This window comes from Xyrauchen texanus, chromosome 43 (genome assembly GCF_025860055.1).
Source record: "Xyrauchen texanus isolate HMW12.3.18 chromosome 43, RBS_HiC_50CHRs, whole genome shotgun sequence".
NCBI lineage: Eukaryota > Metazoa > Chordata > Actinopteri > Cypriniformes > Catostomidae > Xyrauchen > Xyrauchen texanus.
This window is the reverse complement of record NC_068318.1, coordinates 2,650,836-2,676,846: the sequence shown is the minus strand read 5'-3', so window position 1 is coordinate 2,676,846 and position 26,011 is coordinate 2,650,836. Positions and strand designations below refer to the sequence as shown.

General features: G+C 41.4%; 1 protein-coding gene across 1 annotated transcript in view; it reads right to left on the bottom strand.

Moving 5' to 3' along the window:
• Positions 1–11,365, bottom strand: part of chd1 (chromodomain helicase DNA binding protein 1) — an 89,171-nt gene extending 77,806 nt beyond the window's left edge. Inside the window, exon 1 of the mRNA XM_052116265.1 lies at positions 11,135–11,365. The gene's annotated coding sequence lies outside the window, so the exon portion shown is untranslated. The remainder of the gene's footprint in view (positions 1–11,134) is intronic.
• Between the last annotated feature and the right edge of the window lie 14,646 nt (positions 11,366–26,011).

The window sequence follows — 26,011 nt, the reverse complement described above, 5'->3', positions numbered from 1 at the left end:
TTCATCTTTCCCTTGATCCTGACTAGTCTCCTAGTTCCAGTACTGCCACCACCATGCTTCAATGTAGGGATGGTATTTGCCAGGTGATGAGGTGCCTGGTTTCCTTCAGACATGACGCTTGCCATTCAGGCCAAAGAGTACAATATTTGTTTCATCAGACCAGAGAATTTAGTTTCTCATGGTCTGGGAGTCCTTCAGGTGCCTTTTGGCAAACTCCAGGTGGCTGTCATGTGCCTTTTACTGAGGAGTGGCTTCCGTCTGGCCACTCTACCATACAGGCCTGATTGGTGGAGTGCTGCAGAGATGGTTGTTCTTCTGGAAGGTTGTCCTCTCTCCACAGAGAAACGCTGGAGCTCTGTCTGAGCAACCATCGGGTTCTTGGTCACCTCCCTGATTAAGGCCCTTCTCCCCTGATCGCTCAGTTCTAGGAAGTGTCCTTTTGGTTTAAAACTTCTTCCATTTATGGATAATGAAGGCCACTGTGCTCATTGGGACCTTCAATGCTGCAGAAATTTTTCTGTACCCTTCCCCAGGTCTGTGCCTCGATACAATCCGGTCTCGGAGGTCTACAGACAATTCCTTGGACTTCAGGCTTGGTTTGTGCTCTGACATGCACTGCTAACTGTGGGACCCTATATAGACAGGTGTGTGCCTTTCCAAATCATGTCCAATCAATGGAATTTACCTCAGGTGGACTCCAATCAAGTTGTAGATACAGCAAGGATCATCAGTGGAAACAGGATGCACCTGAGCTCAATTTTGAGTGTCATGGCAAAGTTTGCAAAGATTTCAAACAAAATTCTTTCACGCTGTCATTATGGGGTATTGCTTGTAGAATTTTAAGGAAAATAATAAATTCAATCTGTTTTGGAATAAGGCTGTAACATAACAAAATGCAGAAAAAGTGAAGCATTGTGAATACTTTCTGGATGCACTGTATCTCCCAGCTAATGCGGTTAATTATACAGGCAGGTTTTTTTCCCTAGGTCAAAAATGGTCTTTGGTGGTGGCAGACATACACGTTCATCACGAAGCAGTTTTTTGTTTTTCCAATCACGATGCAGTGTTTTTTGTTGGTTTGTTTTACATAATTGCAATTAATATTTAAGTTGTTGCATTTCATGTTTGTAATGAACATTATATTAAATCATCTGAGCATCTAGAAACATTAAGTTTTTTGTACTTTGAAATCATACTAACTTAACACCTTATTTCTATAGGGCCAATTAGTATATTCAGGAGTAAACCACTTCACTGATTTGGACATAGCCGCCGTTCCAACATAGGTAAAAGACTGCAGTGCAGACATGGGTCCGTGAGAGCCTCTCTCAGATGTTGAACACCCAAACACAACGGGCAGATGTCATGACCGTCGTCCGGGAGGAGATTATTAGGGCACAGCTTACAAATCAGTGGGAAACCAGTGGCAATCGAGCTGTGAGCCATAGTTACTCGCTAATAACAACTTCGGTTTAGAATCGTAAGGTTTAAGTCAAGGAAAATAACAATGAAATGATTCCTCCGGGTGAACAGACAGGTAATGTCAAGAAATATCTCACGAAAAAAATTGAAAAAAGTTCAAAACAACTGAATGGATGATGATAACGTCAACAGGAGACCATTAACTTATAGCGCGGAAAACACCAGCCACCGGATAGCACAGAGAGGCACAGAGTGTTACCAACAAAAAGGAACGAAACTCACCAAAACACGGCTAAACACTTAAAATCCTTTGCGGAGGCGTAGATGCGCGCTGACACAGCTTGTGAGGACGATATCTCGCTGCTCTCGTAAGCTGCACTTGACAGCGCAATATATCACTTAACCAAAACAAACTACCACGAAAGCAAAAGAGGCAGAGTGCTGAGCGATTGTGGTTTACAACCCCCAGGGCTCAGCATACGTCAATCCGTGACTTTGTTGGTATATTCTCTCGACCTATCTGGCTGGCGCTGCAATAATCTAGTAGTGTTTACACTGCCTCTGGCGGTCAGTAGGAATGAAACAGAACCAGGAGTACGTACGATTCAGAAACCCTCATTATTAATAACACCTGTGGCCTTTAAGTGAACTCCAGCTACCTTTTGCACATGCTCACACTCATGCACACACTCCATAAGGCCAAAACAATGATGTAACATACAAAGAGACTGAACGTGATTCACCGGCATCATGCTGACAGATGTTATGATTACACAGTTATGATTGGTTTACTACAAACTTTGAGAATAAACTAAAACCACTTATTAGCTAACATAGCATACTGATAAACACATACAGCTACATAATAAACTATACCAGACAGTTTACTATAGTATGTATATGTTGTACTACAAATCAAGAAACCAGCGTATTTGCTTAAATATATCCTGTATACCTGACTTTTAGTATATAGAGAAGAATGTTGGAATAATGTTTAAGTTATTAAGCAAGGTAGCTTGCAATTCGTCAGCATTAGCAGGCAAGATGAAGTTAGGTCAGATCAATCCTTATGGCACTATATTTCACATGCTTTGCAGTTATGCAACCTTACCTGTCCAATAATAACAACGCCAATTCAGGGTCCCCAAAACCGAACAACGGTCCCTCCAGGAATCAAACGCCCTGCCGATGTCCACTCTAGTTTTCGATCGACCACGATCACGTTCCCGCTTAGCCACATGGGATTCAGTAGATAATTTTTTTTTTGGCTTACGCTGAGTTTGTGTAAGAGTCAGTGTTGTGCTTGCAGCCGGACATTTGCTGGATTCTATCTCTAAGGTAACGTTACCTAGTGTTGCAGTTTGCTGTTGAATAGCAGAAGAGAAGCACTGAGACTAGGCTCTCATGAGCGTGCATAAACGTCACATCCTTTGGATTTTCCTGGCAAAGCCAACCCGCTGCCTTGGCATGAAAATCAGTCTACAGGCTAATAAAAGTCCAGGAAGGGCTCGTTTTTTACATTGCGTTACAAGCCATTCACACATTGGCAAACAAAAAGGTGAACAAAGACCGATCTTGGGATTTAAGAATCGATATAGTTCAAATGAAGATTATTCGCAAAAACAATATTTTTTCACACCCCTACGAGTACGCAACCACAAATACAAATTCCCTGGTGATAATTGCATTATAATAAAACCCTAATTATTTTCATGCTGATATATCACAATTTAGTAAATAACAAACATACAATTTCTAAAAATATTTAGTAAACTCTTTAGCACTGTATTTAAAAATTTCACACTAAAATATATATATTTGGTATTTTAAATGGTAGATAGCGGTTTCTTCATATTTTTGTTTAGTCATAAAATTTTTGTAATTTATTTGCACATGAAGAAATTGTTATTATATTAGAAAGCAATAACAGTACACACAGTAGTCCATGGATGGCATGTAACATTAGCAATCGCATTCTCAAAAAATACAGAATCAAACCAATTGCACATACAGTGCATAGTGAATAAGATATTTACTTCTAGCACACGTAAAATGCTTTTACTTTGAAACTGCCCTCACATCTAGCACAAGCAACAATTTCCTGACAGTTTAAACGGCCTGGATCGCCTGCTTGGATTGTCACAGACTGACCGTCATGATTTGTGAATCTTAAGTTTTGATCCTGAGCTTTAAGTTTTTGATTCTGGCTGATGGAATAAGTACCTCAGAGGACGATTTAAGAGGAGCACTCGACAGGATGAAAATGCTGGATTTTATCTTTATCTGAATTACATCTTTTTAAATGAGATATCTGCATATTTGCATATGGTACACAATAGAAGTTTTATTGATATTTGCATTTTATCATTATAAATGTTACAGGGAACTGCTGAGGAGAGGGAGAATGAAACAGGCAGCACTTTAACATGAGCTCAAACACTTCTGTTGCTGCTCTGATATGCGGACCGTTTAAATGACACCATGTTGAATACCAGTCTATTATTTTTGTAACCCCATGGAACGAAACCACAAAACTAACCGTGACTGGTCATTTACATGTCTCAGTCACTTCCAAAGGGGAAAATGTATCGACTGATGCTGATAATTAAATTCTGATTTTGTTTTAGAATTTGAGATTTGTTGACATCTACGACATATCAATTGACCACTATTCATCATATCCCAGGAGTTACAGAACACATTTGAAGAAAAATTTTAAATTTCTTAGCTCAGTAGGTCTAAGCGAATTGCGATTTTTCTTTCACACAAATCACAGACAGTCAGCATAAACATCATCAATAAAGACTGTTAAATTAATGTCTTCTAAAGCAATACGATTGTTTTTGGTGTGAAAAATATCAATATTTAATAATTTTAACTATAACCCAACACTTTAGGAGAGGGTGGAGACCAAGCAGTCTCTTGTGTGACGTATTCGTGTTGCCATGGATACTGAGGTAATCTCACATTCTCCACTCGGTTGAGACATTCAGGATAAGCACACAAATGCACCATTGTGAGTAAAGAAACAGATAATAACAGATCTAAAACAAAATCAACCAAGCTACTGTACAGCATTCCTCCATTTTTATGCATTTTGTCAACATTAAAAGGATATTTTTAATACAACAGCTGAGTATTGACTTGTTGATAGTTCACTTAAAATGAAAATTCTGTCATCACACACTCACATTTCATTGTTGCAAACGTGTAGGCCTATATGCCCTTTCCCACCCAACATCCTGGTACTTTTCCCTTAGTAGGCCTAACTTTCTGGAAGAGAACTCTTAAGAGCACAGGACACCCATGGAGACTTTTCCCCTCATAGTGACTATCTAGTATCGACCACTTTTCTTGTGATGTTTTTGCATGAGCAATTCAATATCAACAACAAAAACAACATAACCGATGTTTTTAATCGAATTAATTACATGGTGTCCCGATTAATTAAACGTGAATAATCGCATAAACATTTACTGAGAAAGCCCCTCATATATATATATAATAAAAAAATATACAGATAATTAAAATGCATTACATTCTTGTGGCAGAAGAGTTAATCATTAATAAGACAATACAAAAAGTGGCTTTAGAATACAATGTATTGTTTACTACCATATTATTGAACATAAGCCAATCATTGGCATACAGTTCACAGGAATCCATTACACAAGTGAATTTGTCAATCAGTTCGAGATTTATTATGAGGGCTTGATTAAGGACCCGTCAATATACACCTGCGTCAGACATGCTTGTGTAGCGTCATAAACATAAAATTTTTAGGTCACTGTGTCAAGTTAAATATAGTTTAATATTTAGAACACATATTTAGATCCCTTAGTTCGGATTTGCGCTCCAAGTGTTTTGAACACAAGAACGTAACGCAATGTTTGTTGTGTGTCTGCTGCTCAAGGCTGTTTTTTGCGCATTGCCACACAGCCAAAGTTTCACTTACTGCCCTCTGGAGTAAACAGGTGGTACTACAAGCTTGCATTTCTCAGGAATCTACCATATGACTGTCCGGGAGCATTGCGATTAATGGTGTTAATTTTTTTAACGCATTATTTTTAATAAAATTAATAGCACTGAATTAGCGCGTTAAATCGACAGCCCTTATATATATAAAATACACACACACGGCCAAAAGTTGGTTTAATAAATTAAGCGTAACATTTTCTTTGTGTTTGTTTTTGAGTTGCCACAGAATGCAATAGACTAGTCAATATTAGGTCAAAAATGGCAAAAAAGAAACTGCTTTCTCTAGAAACTCTTCAGTGAATCACTGTTTTGATGAATGAAGGCACTAAAATCCTTGATATTGCCAAGAGATTTCATACAAAGGTGTACACTACAGTCTTCAAAGACAAAAGACAACTAGCTCTAACAAGAACAAAGAGATGTGGAAGGCCCAGAAGAACAACTAAACAAGAGGATAAGTATCACAGCCTCTAGTTTGGGAAATAGATGCCACACATGTCCTCATCTGACAGCTTCATTGAATTCTACCCGATTAACACAAGTTTCATGTACAACAGTAAAGAGAAGACTAAGGGGTGCAGGCCTTATGGGAAGAATTGCAAAGAAAAAGCCACTTTCACAACAGAAATACAAAAAGACACCAGATAATTAGAAAAGAGTGTTATGGATCTTAACCCCATTGAGGTTGTGGGATCAGCTAGACTGTAAGGTGCGTGAGAAGTGCCCGACAAGACAGCCACATCTATGGCAAGTGCTACATGAAGCTTGGGGTGAAATATCACCTGAGAATCTGGACAAACTGAGAGCTAGAATGCCAAGGATCTACAAAGCTGTCAATGCTGCACGTGAAGGATTTTTTTTTTTTTAAATAGTTTAAGAAGGTCTGAACATTTATTTCAAATTGTATATTACATAACTGGTAATCAGAAGGTCGCTGGTTCGAATCCCACAGCCATCACCATTGTGTCCTTGAGCAAGGCACTTAACTCCAGGTTGCTCCGGGGGGAGATTGTCCCTGTAATAAGTGCACTGTAAGTCGCTTTGGATAAAAGCGTCTGCCAAATGCATAAATGTAAATGTAATAGTATTCATGTTATTAATGGCCTGACTATACATTTGTGATCACTTTGAATGCCACTTTGGTGAATAAAAGTACCAATATCTTTCCATTAGAGCAAAATCTGTACATTATTCCAAACTTTTAGCTGCCAGTGTATATAGATATAGGATAAAAACTAATCTCTGTACATTAGTTACGTCATGTACAGAGAAAGACACGCTGCACTGTTCACGTGTCTCGTGTGTTATGTGGGGTTCGTTAACTCACGGAGATGGAAAAATGAGCTGCGTGTCATCCGAAGATTCAGCCGTGTCTTCCAAAGGCTGCTCACGGGCATGAACTGAGCGACACAAAAGCTCCACTCTGCATGCGGTTAAAAAGCATGATGTAAATTATGATCTGATGAATGAACTCAAGCCTCTATAAGACTCATTAATGAAATAACCCGGTGTAAATTGTGGTAAGACATACCAGTGTTATGGACGTCAAGGCCTGTCATGATAATTACGTTATCGACTTATCGTAAAATATATGGACGTGACCTCGATAATTTTTGCTTATCTCGATATTGCCCATTGTGTTTGTTTACATAAGAATGAATATTACAAATATTTAAGCCAGTCGCGCCGCTTCTGTCCTCTCGTCTGCTCTATGTGTCGGAGGCGGGGCTCAGGCAGCCCCTCCACACACACACAGAACGGACAGCGACAGGTGAAGATTGTGTTACTTGAGGCTGATAGGTGTTTTTCCCGAGGACTGCATAATTCCAGGCAGAAAGTTTGGAAGAATACTTCCAAATGAACTTGGTTTCAAAGCCGCATTCCACAGCTCCGAGGTGGGAAAATTTTGGATTTATGCCAAATGAGAGAGGAGTGTGAACGAGCCGGTATGTTGAATTTTTTTAAAAACAGTGGCATTACAACCATCCTAAAAGTTCATCTATAGGTGGGTGTACATAGTGCGATTTTCAGCTATTGTGCAGGCTTCCAACCGTTTTTTTCCAGTCGGGAGAGATCGCGTGGAAATCGTTGATGCTCGTGTGGTCGCACACTGTAAAAAAATTCTGTAATTTTAACAGTAAAATACTGTAAAAATGCTACAGAAATACAATTTTAATTGATTAACAAATATTAACTGCAAAATATGCAGTAAAATGTTTTAATATATTTTAAAAGACAATACAGTAGTTTTTACAATAAAATTATTTAAAAATTACATTATTTAAATGTAAAAGGTATAAACTTTATGGTAAAAAGAACAAGAGTACATGTACTTTTTTTTACAGTAAATTATTGTTAAAATTACAGTAAAAAAACAGTAATCGGGCATTCCCACAATTACCTTCATGACCCATTACATTTCATTCTATTTTATGGGAATAGTTGTGTTTCGTCATATTTTTCGTCAGTTTCGTACACTGGGGTGTTCTGTTTTATATTTGAAGTAATTTAGTTAGTGTTTACTGCATTATTTAAATCTCATATGTGTTACCATGATGGTGTTTAGTGTTTGTGTGAGTGATACTGAGCACTGTCGCTATATATTTATTGGTCACTGCCCCCTCTGTGGTTACTACGGTGATTAACAAAATACCTTATAAAGTAAACAACAGATTTATACAGTTTCAGAAGGCATGTTTATGAATGTCTTTTACTGAAAATTTAACAGATTTTTTTTTTTCTTTTACAGTACATTTAACTTTATTTTCTACATAATTATTATGGCAACCACAACTGCCAGATTTGTTTTGTAAAACCAACAGGATTTTTTTTTACTGTGCAGCTCACATCGTGTGAGAGGAATTCTGAGTAAAGCGAGCCAAGCAGGTTATGACATCCCAATAAATGTTACGAATGTTTAAAAGATTCGGGCCGATTTGGCGATCAACCTGAAGCTGACCAATCAAGAGAAGCTATTGCACCAGCTATACGCAAGTTACAACTTAGGGGGCTTTCACACTTGGTTCGATTGCCTGTTCCGAACCCGAGTTCGATTGCTCCCCCCTCCCCCCTGCCCCCGATGGACTGTGTTCACATTATATATTTGTATCCGAACTGCGGTACACTTGCGTCATGAAGCTGCAGCTGGTGCGTAATCGTGTTGCTTGATAACCGCGAAATGAAAAGGCGTCAAAATTCAATGAATAGACTTGCTCGGTTCACATTTGTTCTTCTTTTTTTTAACCTTTGGTTTTGTTTTCAACATCAAGATACAGAAACACACTTGCGTCTGTCTGCCGCAAAAATACTGAAATCGTTCAAAAGACAGCGGGCTGTCCGCCGAAGACAATTTTTGCGAAGGCAAGCAGAAATCATCTCTCTGCTTGCAGTGCGTGTGCGTCAATCCCGCTTTTCGTCAAGGTAAGTGTATACACACACACACGCACGCACGCACGCATGCACGAAAGTAAACCCTTTCCGCTCATTTTGAAAGTGACGCGTGTGAGACTGACGACCACATTATACGTCATCAATAGCGGTTCACTTCCGCGGTTTGGTTCGATTGCGTTCATATCAGCAGCGAACCGTACTGGAGTTCACATGAACCGTACCCCAGACCACCTTTTTAAGCGGACCCGAGTACGGTTCGAGGGTGCGCACCAAGTTCGGAAGACAGCGTTCACATCATCCAAACGAACCGAACTCTGACGTCATTCGAACCGGGGTGCGCACCAAAAGTGCTAGTGTGAAAGCCCCCTTAGTCTTGTTGTGGCGTAAATGGGCCCCAAGTCACAATTTACGCACTCCTAAATATTTGAGCGTTGCACCACTAAACTTAGGTAGGACATAACACTACGGAAGCCTCCGACCAGGAATAACGGTTGGAATAAAAAAGCAGACTGATATTTTATGACATCAATGAGCTCATATTTTGCGTGACAGGCTTCAGTCCTTTAGATATACATTATGATGTTGACTTACGAGAGAAACAAAGTTTTACTTTTAAGCGGCTCTTCAGCATGAAACCATTCAAACGGTGCAGTTTTTAGGATGCGTCGCACGGTGTCAAGTTTCAGCACATTAAAAATATATATAGGATATTAAAATGCATAAATGTCTATTTTCCCAGCCTGTTGTATTAGTATTTATTAATCACCCCTTATTTTATATACAGTTCCTAGACTCTATATTGTTATTAACACAGGGCAAATATACTATTTATTAAACTTATATTACGTATCGTATTTTAATGGGTATAGAATTTATTACAGCTGACAGTTACGTGAGTAAACAAGGTTTGAACATCAACAGTAACTAGATCAAACTGAAATTAACAATTCTGTGTACAGATTTGAAGGCTGCTTATTGGATAAATACAGGTAAACGTCATATTATGCGACAACGCATCACTTTACAGAAAGTTTACGACCTACTAGTTAAGTTTTGCCTTAAGAACAGGCGGTAAAACCAAATTAAGCACTTAAATACAAACTAACTAGTAATTACTAAGCCCTTAGTGTGAACTTTACGTCCCAACTTACGTGAGAACTAACGCACAGCTGGTGCAACCCTACCTAGTTGTCCTCTCTCCACTGTTTGCTTATTGTTGGAATGGCGATAAACTGCTACATGTACTCTTTCCCTTCAAAACTCTAAACATATCTTTCATCGTCGTTAAACTGTATGCTTCAGGTATTGACCAACCTTTAAACACTGCGTTAACGTTTTCCGAAGCAAAATCCACAAATAAGTCTCCTATCTATCATTATGAATTGAACTGTTCAGCATTGCTTAATCACTGAAATTGCTCAGTCTGATGTTGATCGGAGAGGCCATTGGACCCAGGCCTACAAAGCAGCGGACTTTCCTGCACAGTGCGGCCGCTTGCGGCAGCGCCCTGCTCGGCTTAACAGCGCATCACTGTCGGGTTATTTTTATGTTCGGGGCGGTTAACAACCGTCGCTATTAAGTTAATGTACACTTAAAATTAAAATTTACACCACACATTGTTACTTTGGGACAATGTTTTTAATCTTTCACCCCACTAGTCGTGCTGGGTTGGCGCTATATTTAAAATCTTTCATGAGTGTGTTTTGTATTAGCAGGATTGTCTACTTAGCGCATCAAGCTAAAGTTAAGAGAGAAGCATGTGTTAACTGTTTGGCCACCGGTAGGCTAAACAAAGTCACTCTTCTGGAGCATGGCATATACACAGTCGTGTAGATTTAAACAATATACCCATGTTTAAATCCCATTTACAGGGAATATACAACTACTTTCATGTTTTTGTTTACATTCGGTGTTGAATAACCTTGCTCATACGATTTAGCCAGTTAGCACGCTTGCTAAGCTAAATGAGCAGCCTGACTCAAGAGTTTTATTATAAAGGGATTTTCTGCTTTTGAGTCAACAGATTTTTTCCATGCTCTTAAATAAACGTCTGTGATAATGAACTCGTGGACTTTGTATGGTCATCGGAGGTGCAGACTGAATTTCAGGCGTTTTCAGAGTATTAGTCTCCGATCATCACGCTGTTGAATCCCGCACTGCGCTCTTGTAGATCCGCCGCTCATCTAGTTTTCATTAGCACTCAAACCCCCCAAATACAAACATATAATGAACATTATACGGACTTTTCCTGACGAATACCCCAATCCAAGATTGTTTCGCGATTCACATAATTTCCTCATGTTTCAAACATAACTGCAGTCATATTAAATGTGTTTTGTGTTACCTGTCTGCCCGTGCACTGCTGTCCGACTCTCTTTTTGGTGAGAGCCGCGAACGCTCAAGAGCTCCACAAATCAATTTTAGTTTATTCTGAGACAAGAGTTCCTGAGATTTCTCCCTCCGCGTTCAAGATAGTCTTGTGTTTATTTGCAAAACAGTTTCTCGTATTCCATATATTGGAGAAAAGGTTGCGATAGCAGGCATATTTCAGCAGTATATCCTACACCATCCGGCCTCCGCCATGACGCACTTGACCAGTGAGCGAGCACAGAAAATGAGAGAGCGAAACCCCGGGATGTGACGTCACCTGCAGCAGCTCTCCCGCGAAACAGCAGTATTGATGAATATGAAACAAAGTAACATGTGCAGGTGTAACCAAATGTAACTGATATAACAAATACCAGCGAGAACGAAATTAGCAACTTTTAACTCAAGGAAGAAATACAGCTGTCTAAACCATGGATCAAGGAAGCGGGTGGGTGGGGGTTAATTCTGATAAAATATGAACTACACAAAACTACAAAAAAATGTGTGTGTGTATGTATGTATGTATGTATATATATATATATATATATATATATATATATATATATATATATATATATATATATATATATATATAAGGTATTGAAGATGCACTCAGTAATTGTTTCCCCATTATAAAACGTTTTACTACTAAACAATGAATTGTAATTTTGAAACGTATGTATAAAATCATGACCATTCACATGAGATGAGTACTGTAGTCATATCAGTAACCTTATAAAAGCTGTTTTATTCTACAAGGGCAGGGGCACCCTTGTGGTGGCTGCCATTATACAGTAGAATCACATGACCAGCTGACTACTACTCGCTTAATCACAGTAACTGCCCTGTTGTTGGACACTTACACTCATGGGTTAAATTAATCATGACTGGCTGTGAATAGTGAATTTCTACAATGGCATTGGTAACTAAAAACTATTGATTTTGAATGAAATAGGTGTCACTGTATGTCCAAGATGACATGAACAAAAAGTTACTGACTGCACCTTTTATTCAGCCCATACTGATTAAAAATTAACCCATCGGGGCCTGGGTAGCTCAGTGAGTAAAGACGCTGACTACCACACCTGGAGATCCAAGTTTGAATCCAGGGCATGCTGAGTGACTCCAGCCAGGTCTCCTAAGCAACCAAATTGGCGGATTGGAGGGTAGAGTCACATGGGGTAACCTCCTTGTGATTGCTATTATGTGGTTCTCGCTGTTGTATTATACATGCAGAAGAATATAAACGACATGATTTGAATCTATGAAAAACCCAACCTTTTTAATCCTGGAATTCTTCAACATCATAAATTAACAGACCAAGCATCAACAATCCTACTCAGAACAAACCTGATAAGGAAGAAGAACTTTCCTCCAAAACCTGCATCCCACGGTGAGATATCATCTAGGAGTCACAGCCTGTCCTCCCATGATGACAGCTCAACAACTGTGTGACTTAGCGCACAAGGCTTATGTTAAACAAAGAATGGCCTCAAGAAATGCCCACAAGGCATCGTCAGTCTCAAGCCTTACCTCTCAAGGGCTGGCATCAGAAAACATGTGGCATCACAGCAAAGCCAGTTTCTTCAGCAAAGAGCAAAGTAAATCACATGGCGTTCAAGAGCCATACGCATGTCCAACCACTGGGAGAAAACGTGGAACAGACCACGTCCCTCAAGCAGTCCAAAAGAAAGGACAACATGGGAACCCAGATGGACATGTAAAGGCAACCGATGATGAAAGCCATTGCAACACCATGCAGAAAGACACAGAACTGAGCCTGCACATGAACACCGAACAAAGCCTGCTCACAAACCAGATGAGCCACCTGCTGAAAACTCACCAGAACTGCTGAAGCTAATCACAGCATACTTCAAGCAGAATCCACACAAGGCCGACCATAAATACATTTCTTATCACTCCTGTCACATTCAACGACAGGAATACAGGCACCCACAGTCACCTAGAGGATCCAGATTAGACAAGACACAAAGCGCCAATCTCCAAATGGGTCCACCGAAACCAAGTCGACAGAAACAAACTCCTAGACCAGAAAAGGGGGGAGTTGGAAACAGTCTGACACAGTTTACAACAGTCCCTTAACGCATACAAACACTATAGGGAAATAACCAACTAGTTTCCTCCTAGACAAGGCACCCAACATTATTTAAGGTACTCAGAAACCCTAGCTACACTAAGTCCATACGAGGTCACACTAACACCTCAACACTGGTTATGTTACCCACACATTTTGATAAGAAACACACTCAAATAGGCAAAATGCTGAAGCAAATTCCATTTAGCTAGCAAGATAGTCAAGGGCATTATATCAGGATTGACTCCTTATGCTTTTCGTTCACAAGCCACCATGAATTAATAGAGCATTCAGAAAGCCTCGCGCGAATAAGACATTTATCCGTGATATGCCATGATATCGTGGACAAAGAAACCGTCCCAATTAAATTGAAGGAACTTAACGCATTACACTACACAATTGAACCATGCAGATCAATTTCCAAATGAACGCAAGCCTTCATGTTATGACTTAGCCTTCGGTACTTCCCAAGTGAAGAGTATCAAACGAAACTCAATCCTCCTGGTTTTAAATGGGTACTCCTTCACCTTTGGTTCTGAAGCGCGACAGAAACAAGGCGGAAGGAATTCACCTAACGGAACCAACTCTAATCATTTTAATTTTACAAACGATCGCTCGTTTTCACAATGATTCGCCCCAATAAAAACCAAATGACCCTTTACAGGTTTCTGAACCACTTAAGATAATTAAGGATGACTCTAAAACACGAACAGTCGTAAAAGAGTCCATGAGTATCAAAACTTCCCAAGAATCCTCAATGCTAGAATGCTTACTGAATAATTAGTTATTCTGCACCAGTGCTTTAGCCTTGATGGAGGTGTTGTCTTGTTATTGTTTGTGTTTGTCTTCTTCTGCTGGTTTTCCAGCGATTGCAGACGTTTGCTTCCACTTCAAATGTCTTCAATCTAAACCTACACCTCTGATTGCCTCCTTCAATATATCTGAGTGTTTTACATATCTTGGCATTCGCATTGTGCCAGAGATAGACAAGATAGTTCCAGCTAACTACGACCCCATTGTAGACTCAATAACTAAATCGCTAGCTAGGTGGTCATCCTTACCTATATCCTTAATTGGATGGTTTAACGTCCTTAAAATGAATATTTACCCAAAACTTTTGTATCTATTTCAGAACATTACGTTACCACCACCACCATCTCTTTTCTCAAAACTAAAAAGTATGTTTTCAGAATTTATCTGGAATAACAGACGTCCCAGGATTCGCCTGTCTTTGTTTTTCTTACCATACGACAGGGGGTGGGGGCTCAAAATGCCTAATATTCAGTGGTACTACTGGGCAGCTCAGCTTCGTACTGCAATGTACTATTTTTCCTTAGACACTATCCCTGCGTGGATGGAAATTGAGATGGCCTCAGTAATTCCCAAGTTACCCCATAATCTGTATTTCTATTCAGCGGATATCTAGAAACTAAGAAAACAAACAAAGAACCCTTTTCTTTTAAATACAATAAAAGTATGGTATGAAGTGCGGAAATTTCTGGGTGAAACAAACACTTTGTCAGCCTTCAGCCCTATATGGGGAAACCAGAAGTTTGTCCCTGGGAGAGCTGATATGGGCTTCCGACTATGGGCAAACAGTGGTTTGAGGAAAATTCTAGACCTGTATAAGGATAAAAGTATTATGTCATTTGAAGAACTCACGGTAAAACACAATGTTCCTAAAAAACACTTTTTTAAATACTTACAAATAAGGAGCTATATAATGGCTGCCCAGAATCAAAAAATTACAGAACCCCCTATGTCAGAGTTAGAAAAGATCTTTTCAACCAATTGCAATAGCAAGGGTAGAATCTCAGTCTAATATGCTATGCTAATATCTAACTCAACCGAATCCTCTGAGCACAAATTAAACTTGTATAAAGAAGATATTCAAAAGGATATAACACTGGAGGAGTGGAGCAGTGTTTATATTAAGGCTCAGACACAGACTGTGAACACCAGGTTTAAGCTACTACAATATAACTGTTTAATGCGAACATATATTACCCCAGCAAAGTTACATAAGTTTAATAGGGTAAACCCAGATCTAGTTTGTGGGAATGTAATAAAATTAAAGACTTCTGGAAAGAGGTAGCACAAATTATATTTCAAATAGTGTCGGTTAACCTGCCTCTCCATCCCAAAGTATTCATGCTGGGGCTATACCTTTGGATATGTGCATACTACAAGCCAAACGGTTGATTTCTCTCACTTGGAAAGATGTGAATAGGCCTAGTATTGGTCGGTGGCTTAGAGAAATGTCTTCTGGTCTAACAATGGTAAGAATAACATATATGGTTAAAGATAGACAAGACACTTTCAAACAGGTTTGGGGACCATTCTTGGACTTTATTGAACAAAATAATGTGGACGATATACTGGCAAATGAAGGGAATCCTGAGTAATTTAGTAATTTTTATGCGGGAGAGGGATATTAGTAGGGGACAATGACATTGTGTGATTGGATATAGGCTCCAGATAAATTCTATAAAAGGGAATCAGACCAAGACGAAAGGTAATTCTGTCTGTATTTACTCTATATAATTTGTGTTTTTGTTCTATTTTTAAGATTTTTGGTTTATATACATTTGTATATTGTATACTTAATTTTATTTATAATTTAAATGTAATTTTATTTCTAGTCTGCTGATGTGATGTCGGCGGCTTGGTTTTCAAATCTATTATTTATCAGGGTTTGTCTACATTTATGTATGTTTTGGTTAAAAGAAACTCAATAAACACATTGTTAAAAAAAACTAATTCTTCAATCGAAAGGGATATCTGTAGTATTATATATGCAGAACAATTGAAACAACATGATTTTAATCTAGGATTTACCCTTTTAATCCTGGAATTCCTCAGCATGATAAAGTAACGGACCAAGCCTCAAATTCCTACTGAAGGCCTGTCTTTGCACAATAAAATGGTCAAGACACTCTAAACAACCTAATTTAAAGCAAAAGGGTCATGGGTCAGAAAGGCCCCTCCGCACGACCTCCTGAACTTCCACCCAGAGTTAAAGCAGACTTTTCCTTGAAACGTTTCCAAAAGACAATCATAGACATTTCATCTTAATCCAGGAACAGTTTACACAAAGTCACAGTACTTTACCAATTTAGCCTTCTAAAATGTAAAGAATGCTTTTAAATCCACGATTTATACAATACCTAGTCTTGCTAGGTAATTATAAAATGTTCTTTGAACTGTGGTAACTTGTATTACTGACAAATTAATGATTATAGCCGGATGTACCTCTTTAAAATGTGTGTTATGTTTTATCCATGTGGTATAACCAAGGAATTAACCAGTATGATTTGTAACCAGGGATTTTCATGTTTTATATCCATGTATAAATACACGTATAATATCCATGAAATAAATGTCATGTTTAGTATGTAAGGGTTCGCTGGCGTATGCAGAGAAAGCTGATGACAATGAATATCATGTCTCTTGTACCATTCTCAAGATATGAAAGTTCATGATTAAATATGCACTATTTTTGAGTGGGATATTTGTAAGAATCTGAAACAAAGGACCATAAATCAACTGTCGGAAAAGACAGTCCAGTTGACCATGTGACTCTGAAAAGTCACTTCTGATTGGCGCAGGACACCTTTGGGGATGCGGCCAATTTCAGTTCAGATGTTTCTAAACAGGAAGAACACGCTCTCTTCTCTCTTCTGCCTGCACGTGCTTCATCTTCTGCTCTGCTGACTGCTCAGACTTCGCTCTGATTCGTCCCTGATCCATGTCATGTGAGGTTCAAGGAAGTTCAGGACTCGACGTCTTCTACAAATACAAAGGCAAGTAATTTATAATCATTACATAATAAAGTTATTGGTCTCCAATTATCTAGTGTTGACAGTTGTTTCTTAGGTTTAGGTAGAAAGGTTATAAAACCTGTTTTCATGGTTGGGGATAAACACCCATTCTGACTGCATTCCAAAAGTGTAATATATAGAAGCTTCCTAATAACTTTCCAAAAGTATTAAATAAAATTCTGTTGATAAACCATCAACTCCTGGTGATTTGCCACTTTTCATTTGTTTTAATGCAGTATCTATTTCTGTTATTTTTAAATCCTCTTCAAGTAATTATTTATCATCCTCATTCAGTTTTTGAATGATTTACAAACAGAGACTCTCAATCGGATTCTTTGTATTTTGATTTACAAAGATTTTCATAGAAAAGCCAAAATTCACCCTGAACCATTTTTTAAACTTCTATTATAATATCATTATTCATTAGGTACATTTTTTGTATTTGACTGTCTTTGTTTTTCAAGGCCAAAAAAGTAACCTTTTTCAATCCACCTTGCTCTTGATCAAACATAAGCTCCATTTGCTTTATTTAAGTACATCTCATCCAATTGCTATTTGCTATTGTAAGGATTGTAAGGATTGTAACTAGTGTTCTTCTAAGGATTATTATATATTATTATTATTATTAAGGCCCATGCACTGAAAGTGCAGAGCCCTATTGTTTTTCTAAGGATTTTGTGGTGCACGAGCAGCGACGGTGCAAGCATCCTATTGTTCTTCTAGGTGTTTATTATTATTAGTCCCGAGCACCAATAGTGCGAGGACCCTATTATTCTTCTAGGTGTTTATTATTATTATTAGGGCCCGAGCACCGATGGTGCGAGGACCCTATTGTTCTTCTATGTGTTTATTATTAGGGCCTAAGCACTGAAAGTGCAGAGCCCTAATGCTCTTCTAAGGATTATTATTAGGGCCCAATCATTGAAAGTGTGGAGCCCTATTGTTCTTCTAAGGATGATTAGGCCCAAAGCACTGAAAGTGCTGAGCCATATTGTTCTTCAAAGGATTATTATATTATGGCCCAATAACTGAAAGTGCGGAGCCTTACTGTTGTTCTAAGGATTATTAGGGCATGAGCAGCAATGGTGCGAGGACCCTATTGTTCTTCTAGGCATTTATTATTATTAGGGCCCGAGCAACGATGGTGCGAGGACCCTATTTTTCTTCTAGGCGTTTATTATTAGGGCCCAAGCACTGAAAGTGCAGAGCCCTATTGTTCTTTTAAGGATTATTAGGGCCTAAGCACTGAAAGTGCGGAGCCCTATTGTTCTTCTAAGGATTATTATTATTTTTATTATTATTATTCTTTTATTAGGGCCCAAGCACTGACAGTGCGGAGCCCTTTATTTCTACTAAGGATTATTATTATAGGACACAAGCACTGAAAGTGTGGAGCACTATTGTTCTTCTAAGGATTATTAGGGCCCAAGCACGGAATGTGTGGAGCCCTATAGTTCTTCTACGGAACATTAGGGCCTAAGCACTGAAAGTGCGGAGCCCTATTGTTCTTCTAAGGATTATTATTATTAGGGCACAAGCAATGAAACTGTGGAGCACTATTGTTCCTCTAAGGATTATTATTAGTTGTATTATTATTATTCATTTATTAGGGCCCAAGCACTGAAAGTGCGGAGCCCTTTTGTTCTTCTAAGGATTATTATTATTATTATTATTATTACTAGGGCCCAAGCACTGAAAGTCGGAGCCCTTTTGTTCTTCTAAGGATTATTATTATTATTATTATTATTACTAGGGCCCAGAAAGTCGAGCCCTTTGTTCTTCTAAGGATTATTATTATTATTATTATTATTATTACTAGGGCCCAAGCACAGAAAGTGCGGAACCCTATTTTTCTTCTAAGGATTATTATTATTATTATTATTATTTTATTAGGGCCCAAGCATTGAAAGTGCAGAGCCCTTTTGTTCTACTAAGGTTTATTATTATAGGGCACAAGCACTGAAAGTGCGGAGCCCTTTTGTTCTTCTAAGGATTATTATTATTATTATTATTATTACTAGGGCCCAAGCACAGAAAGTGCGGAGCCCTTTTGTTCTTCTAAGGATTATTATTATTATTATTATTATTACTACTAGGGCCCAAGCACAGAAAGTGCGGAACCCTATTTTTCTTCTAAGGATTATTATTATTATTATTATTATTTTATTAGGGCCCAAGCATTGAAAGTGCAGAGCCCTTTTGTTCTACTAAGGTTTATTATTATAGGGCACAAGCACTGAAAGTGTGGAGCACTATTGTTCCTCTAAGGATGATATTATTAGGGCCCAAGCACTGAAAGTGTGGAGCCCTATAGTTGTTCTACGGAATATTAGAGCCTAAGCACAGAAAGTGCGGAGCCCTTTTGTTCTTCTAAGATTATTATTAGGACCCAAGCACTGAAAGTGCGGAACCCTATAGTTCTTCTGAGGATTATTAGGGCCTAAGCACTGAAAGTGCGGAACCCTATTTTTCTTCTAAGGATTATTATTATTATTCTTTTATTAGGGCCCAAGCATTGAAAGTGCAGAGCCCTTTTGTTCTACTAAGGTTTATTATTATAGAGCACAAGCACTGAAAGTGTGGAGCACTATTGTTCCTCTAAGAATTATTATTATTAGGGCACAAGCACTGAAAGTGTGGAGCACTATTTTTCCTCTAAGGATTATTATTAGGGCCCAAGCACTGAAAGTGTGAAGCCCTATAGTTGTTCTACGGAATATTAGGGCCTAAGCACTGAAAGTGCAGAGCCCTTTTGTTCTTCTAAGATTATTATTAGGACTCAAGCACTGAAAGTGCGGAACCCTATAGTTCTTCTGAGGATTATTAGGACCCAAGCACTGAAAGTGCGGAACCCTATAGTTCTTCTGAGGATTATTAGGGCCTAAGCACTGAAAGTACGGAACCCTATTTTTCTTCTAAGGATTATTTTCTTTATTATTATTATTATTACTAGGGCCCAAGCACAGAAAGTGCAGAACCCTATTTTTCTTCTAAGGATTATTATTATTATTCTTTTATTAGGGCCCAAGCACTAAAAGTGCAGAGCCCTTTTGTTCTACTAAGGTTTATTATTATAGGGCCCAAGCACTGAAAGTCCAGAGCCATATTGTTCTTTTAAGGATTATTAGGGCCTAAGCACTGAAAGTAAGAAAGTAAGAATTATTATTATTTTTATTATTATTATTATTCTTTTATTAGGGCCCAAGCACTGAAAGCCCCCGCTGCCACATACCCCCACTGCCCGACTCAGGCCGGGGCATCATCTGGCCTGCCTACCACTCCCCACCCCATTTCTGGAGAGGAAGTCAGCGGCAGCCATCTGCACCCCCGGTCTGTGGACCACCTTGAACATAAAAGGATGGAGGGCCAGATACCAACGGGTGATCCGGGCGTTAGTATCTTTCATGCGGTGGAGCCACTGCAGTGGGGCATGATCCAAGCAGAGTATGAAGGCCTGCCCCAGCAGGTAGTATCGGAGGGTGAGGACCACCCACTTGATGGCCAGACACTCCTTCTCTATGGTGCTGTACTTAGTCTCCCTCAAGGAGAGCTTTCGGCTAATGTACAGCACCGGGCGTTCCTCTCCCTCCACCACCTGCGAGAGTACGGCCCCCAGCCCTCTGTCTGAAGCGTCCGTCTGCAAAACAAAAGGGAGAGAGAAGTCAGGTGCATGTAAAAGCGGCCCCCCACAAAGTGCAGCTTTAATCTGTGTAAACGCCTGTTGGCACTGCTCCGACCATTGGACCGGATCTGGAGCCCCCTTTTTAGTGAGGTCAGTCAGCGGGCTGGTGACATCCGAATAATTAGGCACAAATCTTCTGTAATAGCCAGCCAGCCCCAGGAAATGCCTCACCCCCTTTTTGGTCTTGGGTCTAGGGAAAGTCACAATCGCCGCGGTCTTGTCAATTTGGGGACGCACCTGGCCATGACCCAAGTGGAACCCCAGATACCGTACCTCCACACGCCTAACCGCGCACTTTTTCGGGTATGCCGTGAGCCCCGCCCGCCGTAGCGATCTCAGGACGGCCCTCAGATGTTGCATGTGCCGCTGCCAATCATTGCTATAAATGATGATATCGTCTAGGTAGGCAGCGGCGTAAGCAGTGTGAGGTCTGAGGATCCTATCCATGAGACGCTGAAACGTGGCTGGTGCCCCGAACAAACCGAAAGGAAGCGTCACGAATTGGTGTAATCCAAACGGCGTGGTGAAGGCCGTTTTTTCACGGGATATTGGTGTCAAGGGGATCTGCCAATAACCCTTCGTTAGATCCAAGGTCGACTAAAACTGAACAGTACCTAACCGATCGAGCAGTTCATCAACATGGGGCATTGGGTATGCGTCAAATTTAGACACCGCGTTGACTTTTCTATAATCCACACAGAAACGTACAGACCCGTCGCTCTTGGGAACAAGGACAACCGGGCTGGACCAAGAATCCTGGACCGGGCTGTGGGATTCTTCTATTACTCCCATCTCAAGCATTGCGTCCAATTCTTCCCGAACTACTTTCTTTTTATGTTCGGGCAAGCGATAGGGGCGGCAACGTACCACCACACCCGGCTCGGTCTCGATGTGGTGTTGTATGACGTTTGTGCGGCCCGGTAGAGGAGAAAACACGTCTCTTTTGTAGTTCGGAAACCTCTGCGAGCTGGCGCGGCGAGAGGTGGTCTCCACAAGGAACCGGGGTGTTAGGATTGCAGGCTTTGTTTACCTCCGGTCCGAGCTCCGCCCTCTCCGGAACTACCGTTGCCAACGTCACAGAGGCCGCCTCTTCTCTCCACAATTTCAGGAGGTTGAGGTGATATGTTTGATGCGCGCCCCCTCTATCGGTACGTTTAACTTCATAATCGAGATCCCCTACTCGTTGTGTGACCTCAAAGGGTCCTTGCCACTTGGCGAGTAATTTCGAGCTCGATGTTGGGAGTAATACAAGGACTTTATCTCCCGGTGCAAATTCCCGTAGCTGAGCAACCCTGTCATACAGCCGGCATTGGCGTTCTTGAGCCTGGAGCAAATGTGTTAATTGCCCCAGTGTGTGGAGCTTTGCTCGAAGATCAAGAACGTATTGAATTTCATTTTTACTACTAGAAGGTCCCTCCTCCCAAGCTTCAAGGATGACGTTGAGGACCCCGCGTGGGCGTCGCCCGTACAGCAGCTCAAATGGGGAAAACCCTGTGGAGGCTTGTGGGACCTCTCGTACTGCGAATAACAGGGGGTCCAGCCACTTATCTCAATTCCAGCGTCTTCGTGTACGAATTTACGAATCATATTTTTGAGCGTTTTATTAAATCGTTCCACCAGTCCATCTGTCTGAGGATGGTACACGCTAGTGCGAATTGACTTAATGCCCAAGAGTTCGTAAAGTTCGCGAAGTGTTCGTGACATAAAAGTAGTGCCTTGGTCGGTGAGAATTTCTTTCGGAACCCCCACCCGGGAGATTATCTTGAAGAGTGCCCCGGCAACACTACGTGCTGAGATGTTGCTCAAAGGCACTGCTTCCGGATATCGCATTGCGTAATCCACCAGGACTAACACAAAGCGATGTCCACGTGCTGTCCCTTCTAATGGCCCGACTAGGTCCATTCCAATTCTCTCGAAGGGACCCTCGATCAATGGAAGGGGGCGCAAAGGTGCTTTTGTGGTGGCCGGTGGGTTTACCAGCTGACATTCGCGGTACGCCGCACACCACCTGCGGACGTCGCCGCCAATGCCCGGCCAATAGAAGCGGGCTATTAGACGGAGAATTGTCTTCCTTTCCCCTAGGTGACCGGCCATAGGATTATAGTGAGCCGCCTGGAAAACCATTTCCCGGGGGCTCCGAGGAATCAACAATTGTTTCACCTCCTCCTTTGTTTGAGCATCCTGCGTCACTCTGTACAACCGATCTTTAATAACTGAAAAATATGGATATGAAACGGCAACGCCCGTCCGGAGTTGTTGACCATCGATTACTCTCACTTGGTCAAAAGCGTGCTTAAGGGTTTCATCCCGCGACTGCTCCAAGGGGAAGTCCCCCTCCGGGAATTCCCTGAGAGGAGGGGTGACAGCCTCGCCCCTTCCCTCATCATTCGGAGCAGCCGAGGACGGCCCCGGCTCCGCCTCCCCCGCCAAAGCGTCACACATCACACATCTCTTCACTTTCATGCAGGACCCATCCGCACAAACTCCCTCTAATAAATTTCTAAAATTCGGCCAATCAGTACCCAAGACTAGCGGATGGGTGAGGCGGGAACTAACCGCTGCCTCCACACTATGTTTTTCTCCCCGGAATTTTGACACCTCATCCTCACCCGTTTAGCTGAGCCCAAAGCCCCGGGTTGAACCAAGCGTTGGTGGATGGTGGTCTGGTTACAGCCTGTATCCAACAATGCTTGGTATGTACCCCCCTGGATCCTTACCGGAATCCGGTATGCTCCAGCCCGATCGGGGGCAGCCTGCGGGACATCGGAGACCCGCACCACCGTCCCCACCTCCATCAGCGGACACTGATCCCGGAAGTGGTCCGGGTCTCCGCACCTCCAGCAGGCCGGCCCAGGTGCCACGGCCGCACCCGTGCTGGCGGGCGCCCCCACCTGAGGAGGAGAGCGGCTGAAGGATGGAGAAGGGGTAGGCGGGTTCTCCCACGGCTGGGAAGTTGATCTTGGGAATCCTCCACGCCTGCGCGGGGCAGGAACGGGCCCTGGGGAGAGAGCAGAGCGAGAAGGCACAGGGGAGGGGGAAAAAACAGGGGAAGACACAGGGGAAGGGGAGAGAGAGAGAGAGAGAGAGAGAGAGAGAGAGCTCATCCGCTCTCGGAATCGCCGCCATGTGGTCCTCCGCAAGACGAACGGCCTCCTCCAGCGACGCCGGGCGGTGGCACTGGACCCACTCCGCCATTCTCCTGGGCAAGCGCTGAACAAACTGCTCCAGTACCACCTGATCGACAAGTCCCTCGACGTTGCGGTCCCCCGCAAGCAGCCACCTCCGACAGGCATCATGGAGCCGCTGGGCGAACGCAAACGGGCGGTCGGACTTATCCAGTTTCATGGCCCGGAAGATCTGGCGATTTTCTTCCGGGCTCCGACCAACCCGTTGCAGGATGGCTTTCCTCAGGTCTGCATAGGCCAGGAGGCTTGTTGCCGGCAGTTGTTGCGCCGTGAGTTGTGCTTCCCCTGACAAGAGAGGGACTAGGCGGGCTGCTCACTGGTCTTGCGGCCAACCCCAAATTTCCGCCGTACGTTCGAACAAATCAAGGAACGCCTCTGGATCATCTGCCGGCCCCATCTTCTGTAACGCGGGCGGGGACAGTGTGCCGCGGGTGTCCGGGGTCGCGGCAGCGGCTGGAGTGGCCTCCTGGCTGAGGAGGCTCCGGATGGCGAGCCGGTCCTCTGCTTGAGCCCGCATGATCTCGAAGAACCGACAATCCTGGTCCTGCCGGAGCTCAAGCAGGGTTTTTTGGTGGCTCTGATGGAGTGTGGTGAGGGACTGGAGGACTTCCACTAGCTGGGAGGACTCTATGGGGCGACTCTTCTCCATAGCTTGGAAAAAATTCCTTTTTCCTATTATTCCCGGGTTTCGGCACCAATGTGGAACTTTCCAGTAAGGAAGGGACAGGAAACGGCATCAAAGGTAAAATTTTTCCTTTTTAATATGAGTTAACCATTATAACAAATGACATCACACATTTCTTGCTCGTGGTGTCAGGTCCTCTCTCTCGAGGCTCTCTTGCTGCTGCTATTTATGCCGCTCTCCTCATGCTACTGCAATTAGACACAGGTGTTAGACATAATTTAGCTCAGGTGTAAGCGCCCTTACCGCTTTTCTCTCCCGGACGGGCGCTTGACCACGCCCCCGCTGCCACATAGTTGTATTATTATTATTCTTTTATTAGGGCCCAAGCACTGAAAGTGCGGAGCCCTTTTGTTCTTCTAAGGATTATTATTATTATTATTATTTCTAGGGCCCAAGCACAGAAAGTGCAGAACCCTATTTTTCTTCTAAGGATTATTATTATTATTCTTTTATTAGAGCCCAAGCACTGAAAGTGCAGAGCCCTTTTGTTCTACTAAGGTTTATTATTATAGGGCACAAGCACTGAAAGTGTGGAGCACTATTGTTCCTCTAAGGATTATTAGGGCCCAAGCACTGAAAGTGTGGAGCTCTATAGTTGTTCTACGGAATATTAGGGCCTAAGCACTGCAAGTGCGGAGCCCTTTTGTTCTTCTAAGGATTATTATTATTAGGACCCAAGCACTGAAAGTGCAGAACCCTATAGTTCTTCTAAGGATTATTAGGGCCTAAGCACTGAAAGTGCAGAGCCCTATTGTTCTTCTAAGGATTATTTTTATTACTAGGGCCAAAGCACAGAAAGTGCGGAACCCTATAGTTGTTCTACAGAATATTAGGGCCTAAGCACTGAAAGTGCGGAGCCCTATTGTTCTTCTAAGGATTATTATTATTAGGACCCAAGCACAGAAAGTGCGGAACCCTATAGTTCTTCTAAGGATTATTATTTATTATTATTATTAGGGCCCAACCACTGAAAAAGTAGAGCCCTATTGTTCTTCTAAGGATTATTATTTATTATTATTATTATTATTATTATTATTATTATTTCCCAACCACTGAAAAATTAGAGCCCTATTTTTCTTCTAAGGATTATTATTTATTATTATTATTAGGGCACAAGCACTAAAAGTGCGTTGCCCTATTGTTCATCAAAGGATTATTATTAATATTATTATTAGGGCCCAAACACTGAAAGTGCTGAACCCTATTGCTCTTCTAAGGATTATTATTATTCTTTTATTAGGGCCCAAGCACTGACAGTGCGGAGCCCTATTGTTCTTCTAAGGATTATTATTATTCTTTTCTTAGGGCCCAAGCACTGAAAGTGTGGAGCAATATTGTTCTTCTAAGGATTATTATTATTCTTTTATTAGGGCCTAAGCATTGAAA